The sequence below is a fragment of the Xiphias gladius genome, unplaced genomic scaffold, assembly GCF_016859285.1.
Source record: "Xiphias gladius isolate SHS-SW01 ecotype Sanya breed wild unplaced genomic scaffold, ASM1685928v1 HiC_scaffold_185, whole genome shotgun sequence".
Taxonomy (NCBI): domain Eukaryota; kingdom Metazoa; phylum Chordata; class Actinopteri; order Istiophoriformes; family Xiphiidae; genus Xiphias; species Xiphias gladius.
In genome coordinates this window covers 49,834-56,952 of record NW_024401851.1, presented here as the reverse complement: position 1 = coordinate 56,952, position 7,119 = coordinate 49,834, and positions in this window count along the sequence as shown.

The window sequence follows — 7,119 nt, the reverse complement described above, 5'->3', positions numbered from 1 at the left end:
TCAAATGCTATGGAAACAAAGGCAGAAGTTTTGTTTCAGAAGCATGGTCAGTTTTTATATCGATCATCCTGAGAATCAAGTATCATATGTGGGCACGTTAGCTATGTTTGGGAAGGGGGAAAGGTTTTTCCTTAACCACCTGTGGTAAGTGATGTATCCATCCCGCCATTTCGCCTTTCAGTCAACTTGGAAGTTGTTTCAGTTGCTACAGTTAAAGAAGTTAATCCTAATATTTTTCACGACAATCAGGCACCGTGCTCTGCGAGTATTTCTAAAGAGGAGCTTCACTGTATTTTTGGACAGATTTTTAGCTGAATTCCCATGCCCATCCTCAGTTTGGATAAATTAGGCATGACTCCTGAGGTCTAGGTCTATTGGCTGACTGCAGCTGTTGTAGCAGCTGCCAACCTATCTATCAAAAGCAGTACACTGCTATAGCTGCTTGCACATTATAAAGTCTGATGAGCATTGGTGAGAAAAATGTCTTTTCAGTGGGACGAAACACAAATACATGGGCCTGCTGTTAACTGTGCTATATTCAGAGCTTAGCAAGATATTTAGGGCTGACAAACAGTACGTTAACTGCACAATAGCGTGGGTGACCTGTACTGACACCCCCACAGAAACACACTAGAAAAGGCTCTTGATGTAGAGCTATGTCCCAGTGACTTCAAAGGCCATGAATTGGAATGACTGACCGTGACCATGATCTCTCACTGCCTCGGTGAATCGTGGGAGGCTGTTGCCAGAGAGTTTTTGATAGCAAAAGTGACCATGGTGCTTCTAAACAAATTGGAGGAAGATGACAGGAAGAAGGAGTATACAGCTTCTGGTCAAACAGACTAACTATTGCTTGCAAGACTACAGTCCAGACCCTCTGTAGTCATAGAGGTGTGTATCTGTGGCTGTATAATCCGCTGAATCTGTCTCTATATTTTCTGTATATATTATGTGTAAGTTTCTGATTCCCTGCCCACTTGTGCTTTGTATGATTTCCCAGAGTTATTTTTTCAGAAGAATGAGGGACAAGTGTGTGTCACTGGCTGGGACCTGATCAAGAGCTGTTGTTCTCACAGAAAAAGGTTTTACTCTATTATACTTTGAATTTGTGAATCTGAGAACTCCTGTGCTCACTGACCTTTGTCCTAGCAACCTGGGCTTGTAGAGATGCTGCACAGAAGAACTTTTTGCAGAGCAGATAAACAGTTGAGAAAAACAGTTCCAGCATGTAAGTTAAGCTAAAACCACAAAAGAGGTGCTGGTAGGAGATTGTTATCTTGTAGCTTTGGGTTGAGCTAGGCCTGCAGCTGTCTCCCTGCTCCCCAGTCTTTTCTTTATGCTAAGCTAGGCTACCCACTTTAGCCTAGCACGTTCATATGAACAAGGGCTAATTAACATACATTATTCAAGAAATTCAGACAAAAGACTGTGTGGTGTAGTACAGTAATTCAACTGATTGAAGTACAGCCAAAAAATCATCTGTTAGAACATCTCAGTGAGCACGCCAAATCTGTACTTATGCTTGTGCAAGAAAAAATGTTCCAATGCAAAACAACTCTAAACAACTAACTATTAGAAATTAGTCTGCTGATGCGTAGCCGAATCGTAGCACAACTGAAACGCCTGTCGACATTCTGAGTTAGTTAACTATGTGTATATATATAATAAAAGTAGCTTATCCCACAGTGATGGAATGGGTGTGTTTGATTTACTTCCCAGGTAGCCACCAGTGCACCTTCAGTCCATGTTACCCGCACAAGCTGTGGATGCAAGAGAAGGCTTTCTGCAATGCTTTTCCCTTTCACATCGTCTTTGATGAAGATGTAAGGCTCCACGTGTCTGTGTGCTTTAGTAGCTTCAAGAAAGTGTTGGACTTACTTTTTTATTAGAATCATTGATATCGGCACAAACTGCAGTGGAATCCTGATACCTTGTGTTACTGCCGTCGATCGGTCTTTCTCTATTTCTGGTCTCTGACCCTTTTAGAACCTGTTGCTTTTACCTCACACAGTATCGTAGCCTCCCGTCTCTCCCTCCTCACCCCCCTTCAACTCGCGCAATGGGAGGCACTCTGTGTTTTGCCAGCTGAATGCTAGTAATGCACACTAGCAGCAGTAGGCAATGTCGGGCTTGTAGCAGCAGTAAATTAGTACTACTCAGATACAGCTGTGAGAGAGTGAACAGCTAACATCACCGATATCACTGAGCTCAAATTAAAAACAGTAACCCTGGATTATATACAGTACATGCACTGTTTCATGAATCCCTTGACATTTCCTTTCCTACTATATAAAAAAGTCATTTCTGAATGTAAATACATAGAGTGGTTGTTGCTAAAGAAATTTGGGTTATAAATAGTAATAAAACCAGGGTTTGATTTCATGAAAATCTTAAGGATTATAACTTGAAGCCAAATAGAGAATTATGAAGTTTAGTAGAATAGTACTGTTGCAGTGAGCAGTAGTAAACATTAAAGCAGTATTGTGCAACCTCTTTCTCTGTCCTCCAGGTGACTTTTAAAATTGAGAGCATCAGGAAATTCATCAACAGTCAATTTGTCTTGAAGAACTACAAAGACAAACACTCCACGCTCAAACTAAGAGGTAAAACGGCACTTCAATACATTTTATAATCACAGCACCCCCACAACCAATCAAATCAACCTACTCTTCTTCTAGTTGTATTTTTTGAGAAACTTTCTTTTTTTTAAGAAATAAAAGATCAGAAAGTGCTAGTATGGGGCATGGAGGTGTAGTCTGAAAAGGTGGTTTTTACCCCATGGGAAAAATCTGCAATGTCTGTGCTTCCTTACTTCATTGAGGAACTCATTCCACCATTGTTGGGCCAGAACAGAGAAGAGCCTTGTCTGAGATCAGCAACCACAGGGTCATTGGACTGACTCTGTGGCCAATCGTCGCCCAGGGTCACACTGAGGTTCATCTCTTTCTCAGTCTGCAATCACCACAGTATTGTCATGGTGATGGACAACCTCGGTGTGGACATCCTTGTTGTGCTGATATCTGGGAGACCAAAAATGACTTTATGCAGGACCAAGATAAACAACGTGAACTTGGGTGGAGGATCAATATGATGCAAGAGAGCACATTGGGGCCTTAGTCCCACCAGGTTCTAAGAGGAGAGAGCAAGTAAGTAGGAGCAGAGAAAAGGGGAAAATGAGCAGGGCAGTGGGACACCAAGAACAGGGTCAGGAACTGCTGAAATAATAACTGCAATGCAATTCCGTCCATATGTTAATCTGTATTCATTTTATCTGCAGGTCAGATGTTGTGGATGGATTCTCTCGGCTGTATGTTGTGCCTGTGTTCTCCGAAGCTACGAAGCCTACAGGAACTTCAAGATGTCGGCCTTCACCTGGCTGACCTGGCCCAGCATGACGTCACCAGAGACCTGGTTCTCCTCAACCAACGACGTCTAGCTGAGATGGAGCTGACCAACCAGCTGGAGAGGAAAAAAGTATGAAAGCAGCTTTTAGTTGGTGTAGTCTTTGTCCTGTCTTAGTCCTGGACAAAATGGCAGCCCAGTTCATGAACAATATAAGAAACAGTTCAATACAAATGGTTGCATTTATTTAGTTCTATGAGAACAACAGTAATTTTCCCCATTGAGGCAAATATGTGGTTTGTAATATTGGGCTGTATAAATTTAAATTATATGAATAAAATGAACTTGATTTAATGAAAACAGAGCATGTTGATATGTAAAATGAGTACATGAAGCGTAACACGTGAGCATGGCAAATGTCTCAACGACTGTTGGATTGAGAGCCATTAATTCAGACATTCATGTTCACAAGATGAATTGTAACATCATGGGTTGTCTTCATGATATTAATTTGTCATGTGCTCATGGTTCATGCTTTTTCTTATCTCTATATATTTTTTTCTAAATATATTATTCACTCCCCTTCCCGATTGGTGTCAGGTCAGCACACCTGCAGAGCAGCTGCCCCACACCAAACCCTTTATCCATTCATATTAGCTTCATGTTTGATCTGTAGACTCAAACTTTAGTGTCCTTCTTCATCATCTGTGATGTGAAAAACATCAGATTTCCACACAGTCCTAAAATTAAAGTGTGCGTCCTCGTCATAGCTCAGTTATAAAATCCTAGCGCACCGCGGGTCGTCTCTCCTGTCTTCTCCTGTCAATCCACACTATCCTCCATTTTTCAGAATCGATATTGGATCATTGAAATAAAAAATTGTAATTGTACAGTCAATGGTATCGTCCCTCACAAGAAACTTTTAATGTGAAATTCTGTCTGTTATGGCTGCTATCAGCTCATGTCACTGCCAAAAAGCTCTCCCTATGGCCCTGCCCTGAAACTGTGACTGGACAGTTGACTGTCATTTTGGCATCAATGATGCGTCTTCCTCCAAAAAGAAAAAGCTCCGTCTCACCTCCTCATGAAAACTACTGGAAGTGCTTTTGCGGTGGCAGATTTGGCAGGTCTATGCTGCCCTCTGTTGGACAACGTTGAAATGCAGTGCACCTCTTCAGTGATTTGATTTTAACAGAAGTGGAAAGAGTACTACAAAAATTGTACTCAAGTAAAAGTTTAGTTCATTTAAAGAAATTTTACTCCAGTAGAAGTAAAATTACTTGTGTAAAAAATTACCCCGATAAAAGTACAGAGTTAGTCAGTTAAAATATACTTGATAAACGTTACTGACATGCATTTTTAAAATGGGGAAGGACGGTAAAAAAACACGGTATATGGTGATAACAATGTTATATGACAGAACTATTAAATTAAAGAGTACATTTAGTCAACAAATCAAATTGTATTTAAATATCAATGCATAGTCATTCCCATGTGAGAACTGCACTAAACTAACTATAACTACCGTCTCTATAGAGAGGCACCTTGCTGCCTCTGTGCAACCTAAAGTGACCAACTGCTCCTTGGCAGGTCCCTGCTGGGTCCCAGCTCTGCACGTGGCTAGTCTGTGATCCCACCTTGATGACGCAGTGAATGCAGCGCTGCCTTGTTAACACCCCTTTTGCACCATATGTGGGAGCCAGTTGCAATGCTTTATCTGTCCACCGGGAGGGGCTGTGTTTTGTTTTATTTTACTCCCATCAGACTACTGCAGAGCATTCAAGTCCTGCTATTGCTGCTGGACATCTTCAGTGACGCAGTGCGCCTGAAATCAGCTATTCTGAACATATCTGATATGTGTCAGGGAGTGTCATAAAAACCTGTCAGAACCATGGACTGCTTCAGGAGGGGGGAGAGAGAGAAAGAGAAAGGGAGAGTTTATTAAAGTAACACTGCCTCTACTGCCAAATATTACAAGGAAAAGTAAAAAGCTTCTTAGTTAGAAATTTAGGCCTGTTTGTAGATTCACAGCCAATTTGTTTTATAAGTGATTTTTCATTGTGTGGACAAATCAGTATAGGAGGGTGTTGATGACATGAGAGAGAGGATGCTGATCTGAATGAGTTGTCAGGAGGTGTGCTCCAGCTGGTCGTTGAGAGTTGCTGATCTGACATCAAATCAATGCACAATAGTTGACGAACAAAACAACACATGAGAGCAGCCCAAGAGCCAGGATATACCACAAATACCCTACATGTGGAATCATGGAAAGCAGATAAAGTCAGACGCACTAGGTCAGAGAGAGAGAGACAGCGTGAGAGAGAGACCTTTAGTTACAGCCAGCTCAAGCAGCACTCTGACCCTTTCCTGACCTTGAAATTCACTTTGCCTGTCTGTGTATTTTGGCGCCAAGCCCGGCGTGCACGGTGCACAGGTGGGAGGAGGGGAACAAACAGGTGGAAGGTTCGCTCAGATGAAGCGGTGCAAAAAAGTCGTTGGTGTTCTTCTGCTGCCAAGAGACGTTTCAGAACCACGTCTGTTTCTTCAGCGAGGTCACTCCACTGGCACTGTGCTGATTTCATCCGGAGCAGCAAACTAAATTCTCACAGCAAATGCACAGAAATAATGCAATAATGCTTAAAATGTAAATCAACCATTTCAATAAAACACTCACCAACCAAGAGATGTGTTTAAATTGACAATTTAAAAAAAAGTTTTTAATGTGGTTGAAGCAGGGACAGTCTGTATTAATCTATGTGTGATTCCAACTATGGGCAGTCTGTTGTACTTCTCCTTCACTTCACTAAATTCCTGCATCATCTGAAGGTAACAGGTGTTGAGTCCATCCTTCAAAACATCAGGACTCACGCATTCGTTTAGTGAAGTATGCAGGACGCAAAAAGTTAAATTCACATCTATTTATTAAAATACAGCAGAGTCTTAAAGATTGAGGTTGCTTACAGAGCTCTGGACCAGACTATGCATCCCTGACAAGCATACGGCATTCACATCAGTTCACCAAGTCTGAGTGACTATTCTCTCCCTGGTCCAGCAGATATTAAGTTTAAACATAGTAAATAACATTGTCGGCACGGTCATCTTCTTATTGGCTGAGACCTCCGTCGCTCCTCAGGTATGTGCCTCCCTCGTACGGACATTTCACTCTGGACATGATTGACTCTCCCTATTTAACGAGCTGCATAAGCTGCTTTCTTTTAGTCCCATAGTAAGATAGTATATAAAAACATATAAAAATAACCCTTCAGACCCCCTTTTGATCTCAGATAACTTCTAAGATCAACATCATTCCCAAGTGGCAGCCACCGATACGGTCTCATCTTCTTCATCCTCTTCCTTCTTCCCCAGCAGTGGCATTTGACAGGGAGGTGGTTGTGCGGCCTTGCCTTCAATGGTGGTGGTGATGAGTGTGACACAGAGAGAATACAGGGAACACAACAACATCCACACAACAGCAACAGCAATCAGCGAGGAGAAAACGGAGACCACCAGGTTGCGCCATTTTCCAAACCAACTGTCAAACACATTAGTGAAAGGATCATCTATACCTGTGTGTGATGCCATTTCATCATTTAAAACCCTAATGGCCTGTAGAGCTCTTGTGACGGATCCGTCAGGTGCAGTGTTATTAGGGATGACCACACAACATTGATCTCCAAACATGTGACATACACCCCCTTTTTCAGCCAACAACATGTCCAGAGCCATTCTGTTTTGCAAAGTCATCAGAGAGTCGAACGTTGTAATACACATAATTGA